The following is a 26,596-nucleotide window of genomic DNA, read 5'->3' on the forward strand; positions in this document are numbered from 1 at the left end:
TAAGTGTTGTCATGAATAGTGACTTCACCACTGAAGCTGACCTCCTACTCACTTTTGTGTATTAAACGTTCAAAAGAGACGGGAGATAATTTCAGAGAGCCTATTGATCAAAATTCCAAAAGGAATAAGCATTCACGCAGATAAACACATTGAGAGAGGCTAGGGTGGTACCAGGAGTTTCAGCATCAGGGGGAGAGAGGGAAGGGGGAGGGAATGAAGGAGACAGGGAAGGAGTGGGGAGAGAGGGAAGGAGGGAGGGAGAGATGGAAGGAGGGAAGGAGAGAGGGAAGAAGGGAAGAAGAAAGATGAAGAGACAGAGAAACGTTGTAAATCCCACTAGAAAGATTCCAGTGTCTTTCAGACCCTGAGCAGTGTAACACTGATTCTATCCTTAGGCTGTGAGGTTCACTAGCTCACTCTCTAGGGACAATTCCTTCCCACACACACCCCTTTTCTCTTAATTTTCCTCATCTTCTCCCCTGTCTCTTTTCCCCTTTCTCTATCCCCACCCCCTCTTCGCCTGCTCCCAGTTCCTCCAGAAAGCATCTTTAAAATGCTGCCTGAAGAGGCAGATTCTATAATGGGGCACAGTTGTCATGGAAACACACAAATTCCAAAACCCAACTTCTGCTGAAATGATGTAAGATCAGACCTTGGATGGATCAGAAGCTAAGGCTGGTCCTGGAATTTCAGGGTGAGGAGCTCTGGGGGAAGGAAAGTGTTTTGCAGTTTGGCTTAGTGTGCACGCGAGAGACTGGAGGGACTGTGTGTACGGAGCCGGTGCTTCTCTTTCAGTCTTACCACATCTTCTGTAGAAAGAGAGATGAGTGTAGCTGTCACTGCAGAGGCTTGGGAAATGAGAAGAGCTGAAGTGTTTTAGTACTGTCCTTTACTTATAAATTGACAAAGTTCACGTCTTTGAGGAATGGTCACGGCTGGAAGAAACGTTGCCAAGCCTCCACGTTAGATGTGGTGAGCTGTTATTTTCAAAGAAGGAAAAGCTCAGGCTAAGGAAGGGTGCTGCCCCAGAGCTCTTTCCTTGCCGTAGGTGGTTATATGGATGCCAGTACCTTCTTTTCATTTTCTTTCCAAATTACTAATACTGCACTTTTGTATAGTTCATCAAATTTTAATGAGTTCACTACAGATTATTCCAGTATTTCAGCTTGAGTGGCAGGGTGTCCAGTCTGTCTCAGAGGACATCTCCAGGACACTCTTTTCCTCTCTGATTGTGGGGGCTTCTTCTCCCTCTTGAAGGCACCCTTCTTGGAGACTGTATACCATCCTGCAGGGGTTGGGGTATAAGCCTATTAGGTAAACAAGATACAATAAGACCATTGACCTTTTTTATAGGGTGATTCTGGTACCAGGAGTATAGTATTGCTGTAATAGGATTGACCATACTTTTGTTGGGAGGAATATGGAACCATTTGGGACTTTACACTAGAAAAGAAATTGGACATTTTAATTGGGGCTTAATCAGCCATCCTGGTAGGAACATGTAAGACAGTGGTGCTGAGGGTTATTTGAACTGTAGGAGCCAAAGCTTTCTGAGAAGAAAGAGATTAACATGTGACCTACTGATCATTCTTGTGATATTTTGGAAAAGAGTATACTGCTTTTTGCTTAAGTCTACCTGAGGCTAAAGAGGTTTGGATTAGTTGCATCGGCAGAGGAACTATCGAGCCAGCCTAGCGTTGACTCTGTTGTGTGGCTATTAGTGGCCACACTTATGCAGATCTATGATGAGAAGGAGCAAGATGAGCAAGTAAAGATACAAAATGTGCAGTTCCAAGATAAAAGAGGCGCCAGGAAGTGGGATGGAGGAAAATGCTGTCTGTGTTCAAGGAGATACATAGATTAAAGAGAATCCTGACACTAATCGGAATAAAGGGAATGGTGACCCCATGGCAAGATGCCACCAGCGATGCTGCCAACTTGTGAAAAGAAATTAAGGAAAAACTCAGAGCCAGGGATGGTGGTGAATGCCTTTAATCCCAGCACTTCAGAAGCAGAGGCAGGTGGATCTCCTCGTTAAAGGCCGGCCTAGTCAACAGATTAAGTTCCAGTGGCTAAGTTTAGCCAGTGAAGAAAGTCATCAAAGCCAAAAGGCTGGTGAAGATATAATTGAACCAGGTCATGTTCCAGCCCCTGCAAGCTCTGCAGAACTTGGCAGCTTCGGCTACATAGCTCTGGTTTTAGAGGTAAGGATAGAAGAATATGATTGTAGAATCTCCCTCTGAGACCAAGAAAAGCCACTGTGGCCAGTTGTGTCAGGGTAATGTATATATCAAGTATGTGATCTGCTTCTGATTTTGATTTTTCAGGGAGTTACAGTTAAGAAATTGAATGAGTCTCAGAAGAGACTTTGAACTTTTAAACAAGTTTCCAACTGTTATAGACCATTGGGGAACATTTGAAGTTGGACTAAATGCATTTTGCACTATGTTGTGGCTACAAGACTGTGGGGGCCAGGAGTGGAATGTGGTGGCTTGAAAGAAATCGGCCCCCATAGGTCCAAGTGGAGTGGCACAATTAGGAGGTGTGGCCTTGTTAGAGTACCTGTGGCTTTATTGGAGGAGGTGTTACTAGGGTGTGGGCTTTGAAGTCTCAGATGCTCAAGTGTAGCTTTCTCTTCTCCTGCCTGCTGACCTGATTCTCACCACCTTCTCCAGGACTCTATCCGCTTGCATGCTGCCACGCTTCCTGTGATGATAATGGACTAAACCTCTGGACTATAAGCCGGCCCCAGTTATTTTCCCCCCTCATATTAGTTGCCATAGTCATGGTGTCTCTTCACAATAGCAGAAACCCTAAACAAGACAGGCAGAATCTTCGCTCTTGTGGGTGTTCTGGGGTATTCCTCTCTCCACAGCTTGCTCTACTGTTTTAACACCCAGGTAAGAAACAGAATGAGTCTCGGTCTCCTGTTATTCATTCTTACTAGACTCAGATGACCCTGACTACCATGAATCACATTATCCAAGAGACTCATTCTTCTGTGATGTCAAGAGATTTCGCCCTTAGAGAAACACAACTGACAATATGCAGGAATTTTGATTCTGATATTCAGTGTAAAAAATTCCCTTTCCCCTGACTAGTTCACCAGTCATAGAGAGTGAGCGGTAAATAGAATAGAGCTTGGTAAATGCTCCTGTCAGTTGATGTATTTCCTCATAGGAGTTTTTGAGACATGTATGACTTTACAGGGACTTTTTAGGGATGGAGGGAAATGTTGCTGTCATCTGTGGCAATGCCATGATGAGCGGGACTCAGCCTGCTGTCTTTATCACATCCTGTGGGAGAAGCCTTCACTACACTTCATAGGTCTTTAGCAGACACTCACCTCCATACTTTTCCTCTCAGCCTCGAGGACCTTCAGGTCCTGACTTGTTACCTCAGATTTTGAGTATATTCAAGTCTTCTCTTCCTAAAGGGAAAAGGAGAAAAGAAAAAAGAGCAAGGGGGAACAAATAGTCTTCGGAATTACACCTCCCTGGAAGAGTCTGTGCTGGCTAGTTTTATGTCATCAGACACAAGCTGAAGTCATTTGGAGAAAGGAAACTCAACTAAAGGTCAGGCTGTAGGCAAGCTGGTCGTGAATTGTCTTAACTAGTGATTGATGGGAGAGCCCAGCCCATTGTGAAGGTCTGGGCTGGGCTCCTGTGTTCTATAAGAAAGCAGGCTGAGCAAGCCATGGGAACAAGCCAGTAAGCAGCGCTCTCCATGGCCTCTGCACCAGCCCTGCCTCCAGGTTCCCGCCCTGTGTGAGTGAGTTCATGTACTGACTTCCTTCAATGTTGAACAGCAATGTGGAAGTGTAACCCAAATAGACTCTTTCCTCCCCAACTTGCTTTTTGTTCATGATGTTTCATTGCAGCACTAGAAACCCTGACTGAGACAGACGTTCCCATCCTTTCATGGACAAACCAATTTTGGAGAAAAGGAGCAGGATCACATCTCTATTTTCTGTTGTAATAAATATATAAAAACATCTGAGCACGTGCTTCAGTGGCATTATGTGTCTTTGTATTATCATGTAACCTTTACCAGCAGCTATTTTCAATTTCTAAAAAGTTTTCCAAACCCAAAACCCATATTTATTAAAGTTATGAAATAGTAACTCCTTCTTTCTCCCATCCCAGCACCTGGTAACTACCTTTCTTTTTCTCATTCATATGAATTTGACTACCCTCGATGGTTTGGATGAAAGTGTACTCATGACGTAGTGGTCTTCTGGGACTGAGTTATCTCAGCAGAATGTCTTCAGTAGTCATCTGTGCTGTAGAACCAGTCAGGATTTACTTCCTATTCCACAGTACATATATAGTTCACTTTGTTTCATTTGGGATACTTTGGTTTCTGCCTTTGACTACTTTGACTAATAATGAGATAAATGAAAATTGATATATCTGCCTGTTCAAGACACTATTTTCAATTGTTTGGAATATAGGCCATACTTGGAATGGTTACTTCAGCTAACCTAATGTTCGTGTCTGTGTTTTACAGTAATCACATGCACAGTTTTAAATGTCAGACTGTTGTATGTGACTTACCCGACAGCAGGTCCTCCTCCACCTCTCTCTACTCTACCCTCTCTTCAAAGTCAGGGCCTTAGACTCCCTAGCTATTTGCTTTCTAAATGATTATTTACTGATTTTTCATTTTATGTTTCAAATACACTGCTTTCTCACTATAGAGTATACAGTCTTATCTGCCGTTATAGTAGAGGGCTTGACATAAGCCTACAATAAACCCTCCTGTCCATGCTTGTAACAGCCCTGATCAAGAGATATGATTTATTTCTCTTCCATTTGACATTGGCAGGGCCTATGACTTGCTATGAGTAATAGGATATTCTGGCAATGACACTTCCAAAACTAGATGGAGAGAACCTTCACCTTTGCCCTTGCCCTTGTCCTGAGGCTTTCTCGTAGATAAGCTCGGGCTCATCCCTGGGAGTTTGGTAGCCCACACAAAATGCAGACGCTGAAGGTCCTCGATGAGGTCTTTAGTCCCGTCAGTCACCAGCCAGTCAGTCCTCACTGTGAGCGTGAAACCATTCTATCCAGTTTCTCTTTATCAAGTCCCCTAGGTTATAGCAGCCATAACTGAAGGTCTATCTGAGGCCAGTCTAAATGGCTAAGCTGTGTGAAGGTAAGACCACCATCTTTCTTTCTTTCTTTCTTTCTTTCTTTCTTTCTTTCTTTCTTTCTTTCTTTCTTTCTTTCTTTCTTTCTTTCTTTCTTTCTTTCTTTCTTTCTTTCTTTCTTTCTTTTTTCTTTTTTCTTTCTTAAAGATTTATTTATTTATATGTTAGTACACTGTACTGTAGCTGTCTTCAGACACTCCAGAAGAGGGCATCTGATCCCATCACGGATGGTTGCGAGCTACCATGTGGTTGCTGGGATTTGAACTCAGGACCTTTGGATGAGCAGTCAGTGCTTTTAGCCGCTGAGCCATCTCTCCAGCTCCGATTACCGTCGATCAATGCACGGTTTGGGAGAGGTGTGCTACAGAAATAGATCTGTGATATGACATGCGATCACACACGTTTCACCCCTTGCATCTCTGTCATGCCTTTGATAGTATGCATATTCATTCTTTCCATAGTTAGTAACTATGTTGACACTAGTTGGATGCAGAGCTGAGAACTACATTATGTTTCCCCTACTGTGCCCTTTTGGTTTTCCAGAAGTTTCTTTTGCCTCTTTACACATTGTGTTTAGTTTTCTTCCAATCTCTTGCTAAGTTTTTCTACTTCCTTTATAACTCTGTAAAATGTCTCACAGTCCATTCCTCCTCACTGTGAGTCCGTCATACGATCTATCACTTTTGTTTTCTTCTGGAACCCTCTGTATTAGAGCCTTTTGCTCCTGTTTAAACCTCGAATGGTGGCCTTATAGAACGGCTGCCAGTTATTGTTCAGAGACACACTCTTTTCTTGTATCCTGAGTCCTTTTTAACTCTCTTGCCCCAAGTCTCCTGTTAAATGCCTCCTATGCCTCTCTTTTCATTTTCAGTAACTTGTTTTTTTTTTTTTTTGCAGAAGCTTATCTTCCAGAAGTTTCCTGAGAAAGCAAACATGGGAAATATAATTTAAAAAAATGTTTGCATATAATAAACTGTCTTTTTCTTTGTTTTACATCATTTTTTGTTAGTGTACAAAGGAATGGGTCTCACTGTGACAGTTCCACACATATATCATTCTCTGTTGTTCATATTCACTCCCTGCCCCTTCTCCCCCCTCCACTCCTCTCTCCTCTCTCTCCCTCCTCTCCCCTCCCCTCCCCTTGTTCTCCTCCTCAGTACTAACCCCTGTATGTTCTTCTAGTGTATATATTCCATATCCTCCCCTTTAGATTTTTCTTTTTTCTTGAAACATCCTTTCTACTTTCCTGTCATAGATGTCATGAAATATATAAACATACATAATTTTCATCCATATGTTATATAGGAGAAAAAAATATTTGTTTTTCTGAGTCCAACTTTCTGTGTTTAGCAGAATGATCTCCAGTTTCAGCCTCTTTCCTGTAAAGGTTGTAATTTGACTTTCTTTACAGATGAATCAAGTCCATTGTATATATGTTCCGCATTCTCTTTACACACCTATATGCCATTGTGTGTTGGTTGGTTCTGTGTCTCAGCTGTTATGAAGAGTACTACAACGGGCAGGTGAGCGTCTTTTGTGTGTGCTGACAGAGACCCTTGAGGGTGAATACTCAGAGGCAGTGTGACTGTGCCCTGGAGCTTTTCCAGGTGTAGATTACTGAGTGATCTCCGTACTGACTGCCCTGCTTTCCATATCCACCAGCGGTGTATGAGCAGTTTTCTTCCCCATGTTACCACCAGTGTTTGCGGTCTTCTGTTCTCTTGCTGCTAGCGATTCTGACTAGGCTGATAGAATTCCAAAATAGATCTCATTTGCTTTTCTCTTATGGGTAGGAGGTTGAATAACTTTCCAAATAATTATTAGCTGTTCACATATTTTTCCTTCAGCACCTATCTAGTTAATTCCTTAGCCCATTTATCAACAATGGTTTTAAACATTTTTAAGAATTTATTATCACACTCATCTCTCTGTCTGTAAGCATGCATGCCATAGCCTGTGTGTGGAGGTCAGAAGATAACACTGGGAAGCAAGTTCTCTGCTCCCACCACTGCATGAGTCCCAGGGATCAAACCCAGGGTACCAGGTTGGCAACACACGTCCCTATGACCTTGGAGCCATCTTACAAGGACCTGGAGAATATTGATTTCTTTTGTATGTAATGTTTAAAGCTCCTCCCGATTAACCTGTACTGAACTGGACAAGTGTCTGATGTTTATCTTTAGTAGATTCTCCCCCATCCCTTTTCTAATAATGGGAACCACCACTGGCTAAACTTAGTTTTCTTCTCTGTAGAGTACACAGACTCTCTCATTTTCCCTGGTTGCAGCCTCTAACGTGGCCAGTGTTCTAGCAGGGGTTGGGAAAACAACCACAGTACTAAGATCTGGACATGCCTATGAACTTTTAAACTGACTGAAGGCCAGTAGAGAGAGGCTCCTGTGGAGGCTCCAAGTTTATGGACTCCACAGCAGTGAGTTTTGTGACTGGTAGTTGAGTCCAGAGGCTGATACAGGCGTTGATTTCAGGCTCAAGGCTATTGAATTGTTGAACTACTCCCAGTTGATGACTATTGTCCCCAGGCACCAGAGGTAGGCCCAACTTTGTCTAGACATTGTTGTCTGGGACACATCTTCTGCTTCCTGTACTCTGGCTTGTCAGCTTCCAGCTTCTTTTATTTCTTAAGGCAGTTTCCCAACCTGGGCTTTGGGAGGATGAATTCTGGCTCTAGCAATTCAATGTTCCTGGTTTTCAGACCCCTAGGGTAGCTCCTCGTTAAATAGCAGGCTCTCTTTCAAGATGGTGCCTGGTAGTTACCCTCAGGGCTGAGGAAACATCTCTCTACTGCTGATGCATGACTGGCTGCAACAGTCTGCTCAGTGAGACTGCAGACGGCTCTAACTCTTTGAGAGGCTATGGGCTTGTCCTGTGGATAGCAAAGCCAGCTTCTTGTCACCAGGGTTTTCTTTTAGATGAGGCTTCTGTTTCCAGGCACCCTGGTGGAGTTGTGCCTGGTTTGCCTTTCCTCTTTTTGTTGCTTTTCATTTTTCTGTTTCTCTGCAATTTTCAGCTGACCTACCACCCATTTCCTGGATCTCTGAGGGTTTCTTTTTTCTTTGTAACGAAGTCCACTTTTTATTTCTTATTTTGACACTTTAGTTTGTTATACGTAGGTAGCACCTAGTCCTCCATCTCACCAGGACATCTACCTTTATTCCCCATTCATAGTTTGACTTCATATAAAATTACAAATTGGTCATAATTTCACAAGAGGAGACTATAGTCTTACCTGCCTGCCTTACAGTGAACAATGTTGCTGTTAAAAAATTTCTTGCTATTTTTCCAATTCTTTAATATTTGTCTTTTAAAGGATCTTTTCTTTATTTTCAGAATTCTTAAAACTCAGGTCATGATGCAAATTAAGTTTTTGGTCATTGTAGTGGTTTGAATAAAAATGGTACCCATAGGCCCATAGGGAGTGACCCTAATATTAGGTGTAGCCTTGTTTGATAGGTGTGGCAATGTTGGAGGAACTGTATCTCAGTATCTTTCTTCTTCTTCTTCCTTTTTTTAGCATGTTCTTTTATTGAAAAAAGGAAGTAAGCATTTTATGATAAAATCGAAAATTAACATGAAAAATATTTCTGATAGAATAGAAAAGACATAAAGAAAAACACATTAAAATTGACAATTTTCATGGAAAATTAAAGAGTAAAGTGATAGACATAATAAAAAACATTGCTAAATTAATTGAAAAAATGAAATAGAAACATTTTCTGATAGAATTGAAGATTTATGTGGAAAATATTTCTGATAAAATTGTAGAAAATGTAGAAAAGCTTGTTAAAATTGAAGATTATCATGGAAAATTTTATATAGATATACTAATGGTAGGCATAAAAGTATTCTTAAGTTGATTGAAAGTTGAATTATAAATATTTTCTGATAAAGCTGAAAATTTACATGGAAAATATTTCTGATAAAAACTGAAGAAATAAATAGAAAAACATTAGTGTTTTAATCAGTTTTAACATAGTTAAAATTGAAGCTTATCATGGAAATTATTCAGATAAAATGGTAGGCATAAAAATAATTCTAAGTTGATTGAAAGTGGAATTCTAAGCATTTTCAGGTAAAAATGAAGATTTACATGGGAAATATTTCTGATAAAATTCAAGAATTATACAGACAAACATGTTAAAATTGACTATTTCATGGAAAATTATACAGATAAAATGGTAGATAGAAAAAACTTTCTAAATTAATTGAAGCTAAAATTAAAAACATTTTGCAATAAAATCAGAGATTTACATGGAAAACATTTCTGATAAAATAGAAATATATAGGAAAACATGTTAAAATTGAAGATTATTGTGAGAAATAATGCAGATAAAATGGCAGACATAAAACATTACTAAATTACTTGAAAGAGGAATTACAAACATTTTTGATAAAATTGAAGATTTACATGACAAATATTTCTGTTTGTCTATGTCTTTTTATTGGGAAATTGAGTCCATTAATGTTAAGAGATATTAAGGAATAGTGGTTGTTGCTTTCTGTTATTTTTGATGTTATTTTATGTTTGTGTGGGTATCTTCTTTTGGGTTTGTTGGAAGAAGATTACTTTCTTGCTTTTTCTAGGGTGTAGTTTCCCTTCTTGTGTTGGCATTTCCAGCTATTATCCTTTGTAGGGCTGGATTTGTGGGAAGATATTATGTATATTTGGTTTTATCATGGAATATCTTGGTTTCTCCATCTATGGTGATTGAGAGTTTTCCTGGGTATAGTAGTCTGGGCTGGCATTTGTGTTCTCTTATGGTCTGTATGAGATCTGCCCAGAATCTTCTAGCTTTCATAGTCTCTGGTGAGAAGTCTGGTGTAATTCTGATAGGTCTGCCTTTGTGTTACTTGGCCTTTTCCCCTTACTGCTTTTAATATTCTTTCTTTGTTTAGTGAATTTGGTGTTTTGATTATTATGTGCCGGGAGAACTTTCTGGTCTGTTCTAGTCTGTTTGGAGTTCTGAAGGCTTCTTGCATGTTCATTGGCATCTCTTTCTTTAGATTAGGGAAGTTTTCTTCTATAATTTTGTTGAATATATTTACTGGCCCTTTAAGTTGGAAATCTTTGTTCTCTTCTATACCTATAATCTTTAGGTTTGGTCTTCTCATTGTGTCCTGGTGTTCCTGGTTGTTTTGGGTTACAAGCTTTATGCATTTTGCATTTTCTTTGACTATTGAGTCAATGTTTTTATGGTATCTTCAGCACCTGAGATTCCTTCTTCTATCTCTTGTATTCTGTTGTTGATGCTTGCATCTGTGACTCCTGAATTGTTTACAAGGTTTTCTATCTCCAGAAATGTCTCACTTTGTGACTTCTTCATTGTTTCTACTTCTAATTTTAGATCCTGGATGGTTTTGTTCAGTTCCTTCACTTGATTGTTTGTGTTTTCCTGTAATTTTTAAGGGATTATTTTTGTGTTTCCTCTTTAAGGGCTTCTGCCTATTGACCCATGTTCTCCTGTATTTCTTTAAGGGAGTTATTTAAGTCCTTCTGGAAGCCCTCTATAGCACCATGAGATACGATTTTAAATCCAACTCTTGCTTTTCTGGTGTGTTGGGGTTTCCAGGACTTGCTGTGGTAGGAGAACTGGGTTCAGATGTTGCCAAATAGCCTTGGTTTCTGTTGGTAGGATTCCTGTGCTTGCCTTTTGCCATCTGGTTATCTCTGGTGCTAGTTGGTCTAGCTGTCTCTGGCTGGAGCTTGTCCCTTCTGTGGACTTGTAAACCTGTGTCTGTACTCTTGGGAGACCAACTCTCTTTTGTCAGGGTCTGTGCACAGAAGGCTGTGCACCTGGCTCCCTGGTGCAAATGGCAGCCTGAAGACTGCTATACCAACTGCTCCACTGATTGCCCTATGCTCTCCTGGATGTTCCCCTCCAGAGAGAAGGTGGAGATCTCACCTCCATGCTCAGAAAGCACTGCTTGGAGATCACTCTCTCCTGGTGATCAGAAGGATACACAGAAGGCTGTGGAGTCGCCCAGCTCCTTGGTGCAAATGGCCTCTCAGTCTCTTTCTGATGCCTGCTAATCCAGATGTAGAACTCTCAGCCCCTTCTCCAGCATCATGTCTACCTGTAGACTACATGCTTCCTGCCATCTTGATAATGGACTAAACCTCTGAAACTGTAAATCAGATCCAGCTGCCTTCTTGATTTCTCCATGTGATATTCTTCACATTCTTTAAATTCCTGTCTAGGATCAAATTAATCTTTAACAAAATTGTGTTTTCTCCAAATAAATACAGCTTCCATCTGTCAAGGAAATCCAACTATCACCAACAACAGTCTTAGGTATTCAGAAATCTAAGTTTTGTTTATTCTGACATTATTAACAATGACTGTTAAATCCACCCTATTTTATTATTATTATTTATTATTATTATTACTTTTTTTCTGACTTAGACCACTACAACATCCTTCTTTTATTTTGTCAGTGCCTCCACTACTTGTATTTCTTATTCCAGGTGACTCTCATTGCTTCTACTGCAATCAATCCCGAGAAAAACAAAAAGTGTCACTCTCTGTACCATCTCCTCTCTAGACTCTGAGTTTAAACTTTTATTACTTCTATCAAACATTTTCGTTCTGACCCTGGGTATTATACAGTTCTCTTTCTTGTCTTCTACTTTATGTTCCAAGTGACTTGATGGTTGAGTAGTAGTTGTTAGACATCAGATTCATGTAAGCATTGCAAAAATGTCTATTTAATATTGATAGGCAGAGCATGGACTAGCATTTGTTCTGTGGCTAACTTCTGTTCTTTTTTTTTGAATATATATATATATATATATATATATATATATATATATATATATATATACACACATAGAGTTGGAAGTTATCATCCCCACATTTCTACTTATTTGTCTTTATTACATTCTATTAATTTAAGACCCAGATTTCCAACATCATATTGGATTTCAAACATTATCTTGTAAGTTTCTTAGAGTCCTGAAACTTTACGTATTCAAACCACGTACTATAGGTTGCCTCGTGTACTTGGAAATGGCATAAAAACTCTTGTCACATCTTGTGTTCTGGGATTTGGAAAGTTTGGGAGTTACAAAGTATAAAATTAATCCAATTCTTTTGTGGATTGCCTTGGTGTTGTTTGTATTTGATGCGGCAGCCCCACCCCTCCACTCCTTGCCCTGACAAGGAGCAGATCACATACTCAGGTGATTTCATGTGAACTTGCTCCCCATTTTAACTGGTTAAATAAAGACTAGAGCCTGTGATTGGGCAGTAGAAGAAAAAGGTGGGACTAGAAGTTTTAGAGAGGGGAGGGAAGAAGATGGAGGAAGAGGAGGTGGAAGATGGAGCAGAACCACATGGCCTGGAGGAGCCACAAGTAGCCAGGGGTCTCACAGCTCAGAAAAGAGTAATGTCCAAGCTAGGCTTGTAGCTTATAAATATTATAATTGTGCTGTGTGTTCTTTTTATGGACATACTGGGGTTGGAGATTTGCCAATACAAATGTGGTTGGTATTAAATATAAAGATTATCTGGTGTTTTCCATTTGTGATGATTTAGGTAGATAAGAGAGAGGGCAAACTGCAGAATGGTCATTGGCAGGGGTGGTCAACCTGGGCGGTCAGTCTGAGGAATGCAAGCAGTAGCTCTAGGTGTCCTCAGGAGGAACAAACAGAGACCGGGGCAGCTTGGCCAGCCTAGTGTGGGGGCTGACTAGCTGGCGGGCTGCTGCTAGTCCCGGAGCCTAACAGGAACTAGCATGGATTTAAAATTACATGCAGCATAATCCCTTTGTTTGGTGAGACATCCAGATCCCAAAGTCAACCATTATGTCCCTAAACTGATGTTTTTCTATTGAGTCCTCCTATCCACTTTTGGAAGTCTAAATTCTTATCTAGAGTGTATGGTGAGACCACAGGATGTTGTCTGGGTAGAACAGACCTGACTTTTCCTACTCTACCTGTGGACAGTGACCTCTTTAAACACAGCCCAAATCTGTTTTTATTCTATGTGGGGGAAAGACATTTGTGATTTCTAGTTCTTTCTACTTATGTACACCTTACACTGGAACACTGGGCTTATTCTTGTTTAAATACATCTGTTTAGTTTGTAACTATCATGTAATCTTATATTCTGCTGTGAATACCAATTCTGTCTATCCAGTGAATTCTTTAGTCCTCTTAGATTTGTGACATTACAATAAAGTTAGTTTGAATTATCAGCCTGTACCCAGTGTGGCTGGAATTTGAAGAATTCCATTTGTTAGAATTGAATTTTAGCATTTGATAGACTTGAATTCTTTCTTCAGGCTGTTTTGCCTCTCATAGTGTTTCCCTGTGAGTCTGCTTATGTGTTTGAATTTCATCCAGAAATATGGATCACAGAAAAAAATGGGGTCAGAAAAGTACCCTCTGAGCTACCACATAATTAAGTAATATTGTTTCTCTAAGAAATAATACTTTGTTCATCTTAGAATAGAGGCCACAGTCCTATTTAGATATCTACTCTATATTTGCTCTCTGTTTCTCTATAATCCAAACATTTGAAGTTGTCATTAGAAACCAGACAACTCTTTTTTTATTGGATGTTTGCTTTATTAATATTTCAAATGTTAACCCCCTTCCATGTTACCCCCACTGAAAACCCCCTATTACATCCCCCCTCCCCTTGCTCAACCTCCTAATTTCCTGACTTGCATTCCCTATTCAAGGGAATTGAGCCTTCATAAGACCAATGGCCTCTCCTCTCATTGATGTCTGAAATGGTCATCTTCTGCTACATATGTAGCTGGAGCCGTGGGTCCCTCCATGTGTACTCTTTGTTTGGTTGTTTAGTCCTTGGGATCTCTGGGGGTACTGGTTGGTCCATATTATTGTTCTTCCTGTGGAGTTGCAAACCTCTTCAGCTCTCTAGCTGCTCCACTGGGAACACTATTTTCATTCTATTGGTTGGCTGTGAGCCATGGGTGTTTTGATCCACTTTCCAATAAGGATCAAAGTATCCATACTTTGGTCTTCCTTCATCTTGAGCTTCATGTGATCTGTGAGTTGTATCTTTGGTATTACAAGCTTTTGGGCTAATATCCACTTATCACCGATTGCAAACCCTGTGTTCTTTTGTGATTGGGTTACCTCACTCAGCATGATAGTTTCTAGCTCCATCCATTTGTCTAAGAATTTCATGAATTAATTGTTTTTAATAGCTGAGTAGTACACCATTGTGGAAATGTACCACATGTTCTGTATCCATTTCTCTGTTGAGGGACATCTGGTTTCTTTCCAACTTCTGGCTATTATAAATAAGGCTGCTATGAACATAGTGGAGCATATGTCCTTATTGCATGTTGGAGCATCTTCTGGGTTTATTCCCAGGAGTGGTATAGCTGGGCCCTCAGGTAGTGCTATGTCCAATTTTTGCAATCCCACCAGCAATGGAGGAGTGCTCCTCTTTCTTTACATCCTATCCAACATTTGCTGTCCCCTGAATTTTCAATCCTGGCCATTCTGACTGGTGTGAGGTGGAGTCTCAGGGTTGTTTTGATTTGCATTTCCCTTATGATTAAGGATGTTAACGTTTCTGTAGGTGTGTCTCAGTCATTGGGTATTCCTCAGTTGAAAATTCTTTGTTTAGTTCTGTACCCCATTTTTAATAGGGTTATTTGGTATTCTGGAGTCTAATTTCTTGAGTTCTTTATATATATTGGATAATAGCCCTCTATCTGATGTAGGATTGGTAAAGATCCTTTCCCAGTCTGTTGGTTGCCGTTTTGTCCTATTGACAGTGCCCTTTGCCTTACAGAAGCTTTGCAATTTTATGAGATCCCATTTGATCTTAGATTCAGTGTATCTGGTTTTATGTGGAGGTCCTTGATCCACTTGGACTTAAGTATTGTACAGGGAGATAAGAATGGATCAATTTGCATCCTTCTACATGATGACCGCCAGTTGACCCAGCACCATTTGTTGAAAATGCTGTCTTTTTTCTACAGGATAGTTTTAACTCCTTTGTCAAAGATCAAGTGACCATAGGTGTGTGGGTTCATTTCTGGGTCTTTGATTCGATTCCATTGATCTTCCTGCCTGTCTCTGTACCAATACCATACAGTTTTAATCCCTATTGCTCTGTACTAGAGCTTGAGGTCAGGGGTGGTTATTACACCAGAAGTTCTTTTATTTTTGAGAATAGTTTTCACTATCCTGGTTTTTTTGTTATTCCAGATAAATTTGGGAATTGCTTTTTCTAACTCTATGAAGAATTTAATTGGAATTTTGATGGGGATTGCATTGAATCTGTAGATTGCTTTCAGTAAGATGGCCATTTTTACTATATTAACCCTGCCAATCCATGAGCATGGGAGATCTTTCCATCTTCTGAGATCTTCTTCAACTTCTTTCTTCAGAGACTTGAAGTTCTTATCATACAGATCTTTCACTTGCTTGGTTAAAGTCACACCAAGGTATTTTATATTATTTGTGGCTATTGTGAAGGGTGTCATTTCCCTGATTTCTTTCTCAGCCTGCTTATCCTTTGAGTATAGGAAGGCTACTGATTTGTTTGAGTTAATTTTATATCCAGCCACTTTATTGGGTATTTATCAGGTTTAGAAGTTCTCAGGTGGAATTTTTGGGGTCACTTAAGTATACTATCATATCATCTGCAAATAGTGATACTTTGACTTCTTCCTTTCCAATTTTAATCCCTTTGAACTTCTTTTGTTGTCTAATTGCTCTAGCTAGGACTTTGAGCACTATATTGAACAGGTAGGGAGAGAGTGGACAGCCTTGTCTAGTCCCTGATTTCAGTGGGATTGCTTCAAGTTTCTCTCCATTTAGTTTGCTGTTGGCTACTGGATTGATGTATATTATGTTTACTATGTTTAGGTATGGGTCTTGAATTCCTGATATTTCCAACACTTATCATAAAGAGATGTTGGATTTTGTCAAATGCTTACTCAGCATCTAATGAAATGATCATGTGTATTTTTTTTCTTTGAGCTTATTTATATAGTGGATTACATTGATGGATTTCCTTATATTGAACCATCTCTGCATCCCTGGGATGAAGCCTCCTTCATCATGGTGGATGATTGTTTTTATGTGTTCTTGGATTTGGTTGGCAAGAATTTTACTGAGTATTTTTGCATCAAAATTCATAAGATTAGTCTAAAGGTCTCTTTCTTTGTTAGGTCTTCCTGTGGTTTGGGTATCAGAGTAATTGTAACTTTGTAAAATGAATTGGCTAGTGTTCCATATGTTTCTATTTTGTGGAATAGTTTGAAAAGTATTGGTATTAGGTCTTCTTTGAAGGTCTTAGAACTCTGCATGAATCCATCTTGTCCTGGGCATTTTTTGTTTGGTAGATTATTAATGACTGCTTCTATTTCTTTAGGGGTTATGGGATTGTTTAGATCATTTATCTGATCCTGATTTAACTTTGGTACTGGATATCTGTCTAGAAAATTGTCCATTTCCTCTAGATTTTCCATTTTTGTTGACTATAGGCTTTTGTAGTAGGATCTGATGATTTTTTGGATTTCCTCAGTATCTATGATTATGCTTCCCTTTTCATTTCTGATTTTGCTGACTTGGATACGCTCTCTCTGCCCCCTGGTTAGTTTGGCTAAGGGTTTATCCATCTTGTTGGTTTTTTCAAAGAACCAGCTCCTGGTTTGGTTGATTCTTTGTATAGTTCTTTTTGTTTGTACTTGGTTGATTTCAGCCCTGAGTCTACTCCTCTTGGATATGTTTGTTTCTTTTTGTTCTAGAGCCTTTAGCTGTGCTGTTAAGCTGTTAGTATATGCTCTTTCCAGTTTCCTTTTGGAGGCACTCTGAGCTATGAGTTTTCCTCTTAGCACTGCTTTCCTTGTGTCCCATAAGTTTTGGTTTGTTGTATCTTTGTTTTCATTAAATTCTAAGAACTCTTTAATTTCTTTCTTTGTTTCTTCCTTGATGAAGTTATCATTGAGTAGAATATTGTTTAGTTTCCATGTGTATGCTATTGAAGACCAGCCTTAGACTGTAGTGATCTGATAGGGTGCATGGAATTATTTCAGTCTTCTTATATCTGCTGAGGTCAGTTTTGGAGAAGGTACCATGAGGTACTGAGAAGAAGCTACATTCTTTTGTTTTAGGATAAAATGTTCTATAGATGTCTGCCAAATACATTTGCTTCATAACTTCTGTTATTTCCAGTGTTTTTCTGTTTAATTTGTGTTTCCCTGATCTCTCTATTGATGGGAATGGGGTATTGTAGTCTCCCACTATTATTGTGTGGTGTGCAATGTATACTTAGAGCTTTAGTAAAGTTTCTTTATGAATGCGGGCGCTCTTGTATTTGGAGCATATATGTTCAGAATTGAAAGTTCGTCTTGGTAGATTTTTCTTTTGATGAGTATGAAGTGTCCTTCCTTATCTTTTTTGATTACTTTAGGTTGAAAATCAATTTTATTTGGTATTGGAATGGCTACACCAGTTTATTTCTTGCAACTATTTTCTTGGAAGTTGTTTTCCAGCCTTTTACTCTGAGGTAGTATTTATTTTTATGCCTGAGGTGAGTTTCCTGTATGCAGTAAAATGCTGGATCCTGCTTATGTATCCAGTCTGTTAGTTTATGTCTTTTTATTGGAGAATTGAGTCAATTGATATTAAGAGATATTAAGGAGAAGTGATTGTTGCTTCCTGTTACTTTTGTTATTAGAGGTGGAGTTATGTTTGTGTGTCTATCTTCTTTTTGTTTTGTTAAAAGACGATTAATTTCTAGGTTTTTCTAGTGTGTAGTTTCCCTCACTTTTTTTTGAGTTTTCCATTCATTATCCTTCATAGGGCTGGATTTGTGCAAAGATACTGTGTAAATTTGTTTTTTGGTGGAATACCTTGGTTTCTCCTTCTATGGTAATTGAGAGTTTTGCTGGGTATAGCAGTCTGGGTTGGCATTTGTGTTCCCTTAAGGTCTATATGACATCTACCCATGATCTTCTGGCTTTCATAGTCTCTGCTGTGAAAGTCTCTGGTGTGAAGTCTGGCATAATTCTGGTAGGTCTTCCGTTATAAGTTATTTGACCTTTTTCTGTTACTGCTTTTAAAATTCTTTCATTGTTTAGTACATTTGGTGTTTTAATTATTATGTAATGGGAAGAATTTCTTTTCTAGTCCAAACTATTTGGAGTTCTGTAGGCTTCTTGTATGTTCATGTGTATCTCTTTCTTTAGGTTAGGGAAATTTTCTTCTATAATTTTGTTGAAGACATTTACTGGCCCTTTAAGTTGGAAATCTTCACTCTCTTCTATACCTATAATCCTTAGGTTTGGTCTTATCATCTTGTCCTGGATTTCCTGGATATTCGGGGTTAGGTGCTTTTTACATTTTTCATTTTCTTTGACTGTTGTGTCAATGCTTTCTATGATATCTTCTGCATCTGAGATTCTCTCTTCTATCTCTTGTATTCTGTTGTTGATACTTGTATCCATGACTCCTGACTTCTTTCCGAGGTTTTCTATGTCCAGAGTTGTTTCCCTTTATGATTTCTTCATGGTCTCTACCTCCATTTTTAGATTCTGGATGGTTTTGTTCAATTCCTTCACCTGTTTTGTTGTATTTTCCTGTAGTTCTTTAAGGACTTCTCCCTGTTTACTTGTGTTCTCCTGTATTTCTTTAAGTGAGTTATTTATATCCTTCTTAAAGTCCTCTATCAGTATCATGAGTTGTGATTTTAAATCCAAATCTTGCTTTTCGCATATGTTGGGGGTATCCAGAACTTGCTGTTATGGAAGAAATGGATTCAGATGCTGGTATTTTGCCTTGATTTCTGTTGGTAACATTCCTACGTTTGCCTTTTGCCATCTGGTTATCTCTGGTATTAGTTGGTCCTGCTGTCTCTGGCAGGTGCTTGGCCCTCCTGTGGGCCTTTAAGCCTGTCTCTGCACCCTTGGGTTACTGGATTTCCTCTGGCACAGAGTGTTGTGGCACTGCCCAGCTCTTGGGTGCAGGTGGATCTTGGACTGACTCTGTTCCAGCTGTTCTGCCCCTCCTGGTCCTTGCTTCCTGGCTGTACCTGCCTGCTCAGTCGCAGGAGAGAAGCTGGAGGCAGCCTGACCTCCAAAGCCTGAAGTCAACTCATTCACTCCCGGCAAAATGGTTCTCCCCTGGCATGATCGGTGCACAGAGGACCTTGGAGACACCCAGCCCCTGGGTGCAGGTGGAGCCCGGATGGACCCAGCTGTTCTGCTGCTCTTGGTCCCTGCCTCCTTCTGTACCTGCTGCTAGGTCACCAGAGAGAAGCTGTCGGCAGCCTGACCTCCAAAGCTGTGCATCAACTCACTCCCTCCCTGCAGAATCCAGACAGTTGTTAAAAGGATTCTCTTCAGATTCTATCTGAACAGTTTTAAAATCTGTGACATCTAGCCAGGTGGTGGTGGTGCTGTAATCCCAGCACTCAGGGAGGCAGAGGCAGGTGGATTTCTGAGTTTGAGGCCAGCTTGATCTACAGAGTGAGTTTCAGGACAGCAAGGGCTACACAGAGAAACCCTGTCTCAAATAAAAAAAAAAAAAAAAAAGAAAGAAAGAAATAAAAAAAATCTGTGACATCTATGCAGGGGCAATGGTTCATACTTGCTGTGGAAATGCTCTCAGAGGCACAGACCTTGCTTTGTACTTACTGTGGTTGGGACATAATTTGTGTTGTCTGCAAGGCATCATATACTGAACTTCAATCCTCTTTGTGACAGTGGTCACTTAGTCTGCCTGTAGTGTTTGGAGATATGAACTTTGTAAAGTGCTTAGCTTTGGATCATAGAAGAGGTTTTGTTTGTTTGTTTGTTTGTTTTTGTTTTGTTTTTGTTTTTTAATTTAATCCTCCTTGTCCTAGAGGGAGAGAGACCAGATAGATACACTTCCAGCATAAGGCCCTTGGCTGCAGTCATTGCCATTCTATTCTTTACACTGCTGTGAGACTCTGCCAGAAAGACAACCCTTACCACAGTCTCTCAACCTCCCAAACCATGAAATCAAGTTTCATTTTTTTATAGCCTCTCTCAAGCCTTTCATCATTGTAACATGAAATCGACTAGTACTCCTCTCTCTGCTATCCTTCCACTCCACAAACCTCCTTACATGTGAGCCTTCCTTACTATGAGCTCTGTCCCTAAGATGTCTCTCCATCTACCATTCTCTATGGGCTAAAGTTACTACAAATTTTTTTCTTTAACTCAGTTTAAATTTCACATCCTTTCTCTAGTTTCAGTTGAGTCCCAGTTTCCATTCACCTTAGATTCTTAAGATACTCATTCTTTTACCAACTTTAAAACAATATTGCGATATGGATTGTAAACTGAGAGAAGGAGTCCAGGATTTTTTGTCATATGAAAGTCCTTCCTCATTCTTCTCTTAAAGTTCCAGATAGATCATATTGATTTAGTTGAGTTGACATTTCAGAAAAATCAGAGAAAGGCAAAGGAAGCAGGGCAATGCATCATAATTTTTCTTTTCAAATGCTCTCTCTCTCTCTCTCTCTCTCTCCCTCTCTCTCTCCCTCTCCCTCTCCCTCTCCCTCTCTGTCTCTCTGTCTCTCTGTTTCTCTGTCTCTCTGTCTCTCTGTCTCTCTTGTGTGTGCACACATGTGCGCACATATACACACACATGCTCATGAACACATCTGCACACACACATGCACACTCATGCACACACACACACACACACACACACACACACATATATATATATACACTCTGAATACATATCTACACACAGTTATGCTTTTTGAAATCTTTAGAGGAACACTTCTCAGAGCTGCTCCACTTTCTTACAAAACAATTCTATGTCTAAGTTGAGGATCTGTCATGCTAAGAACTTCCACTGTCCCTCTGTAGAATCATCAGATGGGGAAGGGCTGTATGGCATAGGATATTTTAGATGGCCCTTCGGGGAGCCTGACCCCTGTCTGGGCAGAGGTTGAGCTGTGAAATTGCACATTTCAGTATCTTTTTTCAGCCTCCACACAGGATGAACAATTAGATTTTTCATACTTCATACTTTTTGAGTCCCCTCTGGCCCCAGGTATGGAAGATGATGTCCTTGGCTATTTTAGAAGAGTCTTTTTATTTTTTATTTTTTTAAATTCATGCTTAGTTATATCACCTCCAATCGCTGGTTCCAAGGAGACAATACTTCTTTTGCTATACTCATCCTTCTCACTAACTGTTAGATTGATACTGAAAGATTAGCTTTGACACAGTTTTTAAAAGTCTAGTTTATAATTTGCTTAAGCAATTTGCCTTTCCTTTCCCAGTCCCTGCATAAGAAGTGGAACCCTTCACTTTGTCTGACTACACATCTGCTGTTCATCACGCCATGGTGTGAAGCCCAATGCCTGTGTAAATATGTGCGTGCGTGCTGCCAATGACCTGTGTCTTTTAAGCATGCGCTAGAGTGAGAATCAGCATTCACTTAAAGAAGGATCTCGTTGTTGTCTCTGTTCCTGCCTTGGAGGGAATATCTTTGCTGTTGCTGTTGCTGGTGGTCTACTCTGTCCACACATGACCTGATACTTCATGCTAATGAGAAGACACAAGATGGGGGCCTGTCAGTTCAGAAAGACAGGCATGTGGATGGATAGTTTTGAGCTATGCAATTCCCTGATGCAGTCAGTTTAGCATGGTGAATCCTCCAAACCTCTGGACACTGAAAGTTGGGCCATCATCCCTGCTCACAGAAATCTGCTGAATTGATACATCTATGCTGGGTGGCTAGGGTTTTGAGTCCCTGGAGATCAGAACTTTGCACACAGAACCCTGCCAGACTATGCTTTCTGCTCTCTAGCCAACTCTAATTAGGGTCCTGTTAGCATAATAGTGGTTATAAGAGCTTTCCAGGGTTCTGTGGCATGTTTGAGACTCTGTGGAACACAAGGATGATGGTGAATATTGGTGTTTTACATGAGGGTGGCCTTAGGTACCTTCATGCTTGAACTGGTGTCTGCAGTGACATAGGTCTTTAGACATAGACTGCAAGGAACAAAAAATTCCTGGTGTGGTGGTACCTATCTCTAATCTCAGAACTTGGGAAATGTAGGTTAGCTTTGACCCTGTGGTGGTTTGAATAAAAATGGCCCAACTGGCTCATATATTTGAATATTTAGTTCCCAGTTAGTGGACTGTCTGGGGAAGCTTAGGAGGTATGGCCTTGTCAAAGCAGATGTGGTCTGTTGGAGGAAGTGGGAGACTGGGGGGTGGGCTTTGAAATTTGAAAAGCTTGTACCAAGACCAATCTTGATCTTTTTCTCACTACCTGCAACTTGCCTACCAGATATGAACTCTCAGCTATTGTTCCAGTGCTATGTCTGTCTGCATGCCACCATCTTCCCTACAGTGATGCTCATGGACTAACATTCTGAAACAGTAAGCAAACCCCAATTAAGTGATTCCTTTTATCAATTGTCTTGGCTTGGTCATGCTGTCTCTTCATAGGAATTGAATACACACACACACACACACACACACACACACACACACACACATCTATAAATCTGTGTATCTAACAGATGTGGCTGTGGCTCAGATGTAGAAGATTTGCCTAGCATAACATGGTCAAGGACTTAGGCTGGATCCCAGCATTGGGGAAAAAAAGCCAAGAAAAGAAAACCTGAAAAGAAGCAAAAACATTTATGTCAGATAATGAAATCCAGATGATCAAAATAATTGTTTCAAAAACCCTATTTTTCCTAAATAAGGTCACATAAGGAGAAAGGAGCAGCCATAGGCCATTCATTTGACAAGGATATTGTCATTTCCTTTGACCTAAGATCAGGCGTGGAAAGTGTAGTTTCAGATCTCATTTGAGTTTGAGCAGCTGATATAGAGTCCTGCGAGGCTTCTGTGTGGACGCTGCTTTCCAGGCTGAGTGCCTGACAACCTTTATGCTACATCTGGTGGTGTCTCCATACTGTTGAAGGGGACGCTCTGCTCCTTTGAGCTGGCTTTGAAAAGACTGCTAGTTCTGGGCAGTGATGGCACTCTTTATTCCAGCGTTCATAGGCAGATGCAGGCAGATCTCTGAGTGTGAAGCCAGCCTGGTCTACAGAGTGAATTCTAGAACAGTCAGACCTACACAGAGAAAATCTGTCTCAGAAAATCAATAAATGAAAAAAGATCGATGAATGATAGATAGATAGATACTTAGATAGATAGATAGATAGATAGATAGATAGATAGATAGATAGATAGATAGGTAAATTTTAAAAGAAAAGACTGTTAGTAAGTTAATAAGTGGTTCTCAAACCACTCTCCGTAGCAGGATTTTGAAGGGATTTGTGATTTCCTCAGTCTCAAGCTGAAGCCAGACAGGAGGATCCCAGGCTTTAGGATGGCACTTCCTGTTTGCAGAATCACAAAAAGGTCTTTGTCACTTTGTCACAGTTCTGAGTGCTTGGACTACAGGCATGCACCTAGCTTATGACTCCATTTCTCAAAGTTTTCCAGAGGCAGTGACACATTCACCTTTCCTGTCAGTTTAAGGTTTAGCTTTTTCTGGTCATTTGTCACCGGCCATCTACCTCTCACTTCCCACAATTTAAGCATGTCTGCCATTTTAATAGGACTTGAGGAGATGCGGAAAGAAATGTGCTTCTTAGTCTGTGATGTTTAAATAGAAGGCTCATCAGTTATTTTTCATTGTAATATTCCTATCATTTTCTACTGCTCATGGGAGTCCCCTGAACTAATAAGCTACTGGGGAACCTAGGGTGGCCAGAGGCAAGGGGTGGATGTGCTTGTGTCCATGCTTCTGTTTCTCTGCTTCTTTTATGTGTTTTTGTGAGATGGGAGTTCATACTCCAGTCCAAACTGATGCAGAACTCCAGATGGAGTTTGGACTTACCTCTAACTTGCAGTTATCCTTCTGCCTCAGCCTTTTTAATGTCTCTATGCTTACATAAGGTTCTACTATAAATTTTGGGATGTGTCTGTGTGTGTATGTGTGTGTGTGTGTGTGTGTGTGTGTGTGTGATTATGTGCACATTTGAATGTATGTGTGTGTGTGATTTGGAAGTATGACACCTCTGCATTTGAGGAAAGATCAGAGGCAGGCAGGTATCTCTGATCTTTCCTTCCATCTTCTGTGGCAGGTCATGATGTTTTTTGCCTTTCTCTGCACTTCATGAGACCCTAATAGGAGAGGCATCTATCCTACACTCAAGGAATCTTTATCTCTGATCTATGGTAGAGAAGACTCTGAACAAACAAGTGTGGCTAAGGCCTTTCTGGGTATAACTGGTTAATCATGACTGCCTGGTTCAGTTATCTCTCTCCACAATTCTCCATGACCTCTTCAAGCTTGGTACAGAGATTCACCATGTTTTCATTTCTGAAGCTTCCATGTGATATGAAACATCTTTTACATAAGTTGGCGTAAGTTATGATGTTTCTCTTTCATTACAAGGACTCAACCATTAACATAGAAATGGATGGAGGTAGTGCTCTGTTTTGGTGGAAACTTCCATTTTTTAGGTTGAGCCCTTAGCTCATTATGTCACAACATTAATACAGGGGACAGAATTGACAATGGGCAAGGGTGGGAGATTCAACTTTGCTGAACCTCGTCAGTGCTTTTTAAACTCTGTGATTGCAAATGTTCATTGTGTTCTTACCTTCTACACAGAGATCTCTGTTGCTGACAGTTTCTTGCATGGATTCTAAAAGCATAGACTGCCTTCTATTCATTACAAGGCACTATGTCAGTCAATTTCTCTAGCACCCTTTAATGAGGTCTATGTGATAGATGGAGGAACCAAAACCTTATAGTTTATAAATATGAGAGTTAAGAGAGATAATGGGAGAGAGGGTGCAGGTTGTACCACATCCCTATATAATTGATACTCTGTTAACAACATTTAAATACACTTAGGAAGTAACGTGATTGTCATTGATTATATTAACTGTAAGGGAAATAATGAGCTGGGAAGCCTAGGAGCTTGACAAAAGTCACATGACTAGAATCATCTTTTAAACATCAGTCAGGATTTTCCAGTCATACTGACATTTTTCTCTTTGTACAGTCATTTTTCTAAGATGACACAGCACCTTATAAAATAGGTAAGGTAAGCTATATAATTCCCATTTTGCATATATGCAAACAGATATGGAGAATGTGGAGGTTTAAATAAAAATTGTTCTCCTTTAGTCATGTTTGAACACCTAGCTCCCAGTTGGTGAACAGTTTTGGAAAGAGTAGCAGGTGTGGTCCTGCTCCCTGAGGTGTGTACCTTGGGATGGGCTTAGAGGTTTCAAAGTGCCTAGTCTCTCACTTGTGATTAAGATGTGAGCTCTCAGCTGTGCCTTCATCTGTCATCATGGACTTTAACCCCTGGGGACTGTAACCCAATTATATGGTTTTTAAAATAAGTTGCCTTGGTCATGGTGTTTTATCACAGCAGTAGAAAAATAACCAAGACAAAGCACTAGTCTCAAAGATGTTCCTAGTAAAATATTATTTTAAGATAGATCTGAATGTCTGCTTCAGTTTTTTAGTAGTTTTGTTCTACAAAATAGATAAATTGTTCTCAAGATAGAAAGAGAAAAAATATCATCATTCATTGAGCTTCCACAGTATGTCAGACAGCCAGATACTATTCTAGAACATCATGTGGTATTTTCTATTTTCTAGTCCTGACTGAAGTGCTGAGAGGTTGCTGTTTTTATATCTTCACTGTACCTGAAGTTCAGAGAAGTCATAGTTTGCTTATATTGTCAGGTTATCAATAAATGTGTCTGTGGTGTCTAGTTTTAATTATTACCTTGGCAGAACATAGAATCATCTTGGAAGACAGTGTCGATGAGAGGTTATGTAGATCAGACATACTCACCTGTGGTCATGTCTGAGGGGGATTGTCTTTACTGTTAACTGATGTGGAAAAATCCAGCCTGCTCTAGGCAGCACCATTTCCTAGGTGTGTGTGTGTGTGTGGGGGGGGGGGGGTCCTTGGATTTGTGTAGAGAAGGTACGTGTGAATGTCTTCTCTGCTTTGACAGTGGGTACAATGTGATGAGCTATTTTAAGTCCCCACCACCTTGTTTTCCTGACAAGGATGGACTGTAGCCTGAAAGTGTGAGGCAAATATCTCTTTCTGCTTACACTGATTTTTGTCAGTTTTTTTTTTTTACCATAGCAACAGAAATGAAACTAGAATACTGTCCATTTCACGTAATGCATGACAACTCTGATATTCAGCTCCAAGAGTGTATTGTTTTAGATCCCACAGGAATGTGTGTGGAGGACATTTTCCTCATTGTCTGTACCTTGTCACTGAAATACCAGTGGCTTCTTAGAACTGAAACCAAAGATAAATTTCTCAGCAACCATTTCAGAGTCTTCTATTTCAGAGCATGATCTGTTCTGGGAGAACAATATGTTTGAGGAAATTTTTCTTTTGTGGCTACTTAACTAAATGCTCTGCTCTTCCCTTC

This window comes from Apodemus sylvaticus, chromosome 6, assembly GCF_947179515.1.
Source record: "Apodemus sylvaticus chromosome 6, mApoSyl1.1, whole genome shotgun sequence".
In the NCBI taxonomy this organism is placed as follows: domain Eukaryota; kingdom Metazoa; phylum Chordata; class Mammalia; order Rodentia; family Muridae; genus Apodemus; species Apodemus sylvaticus.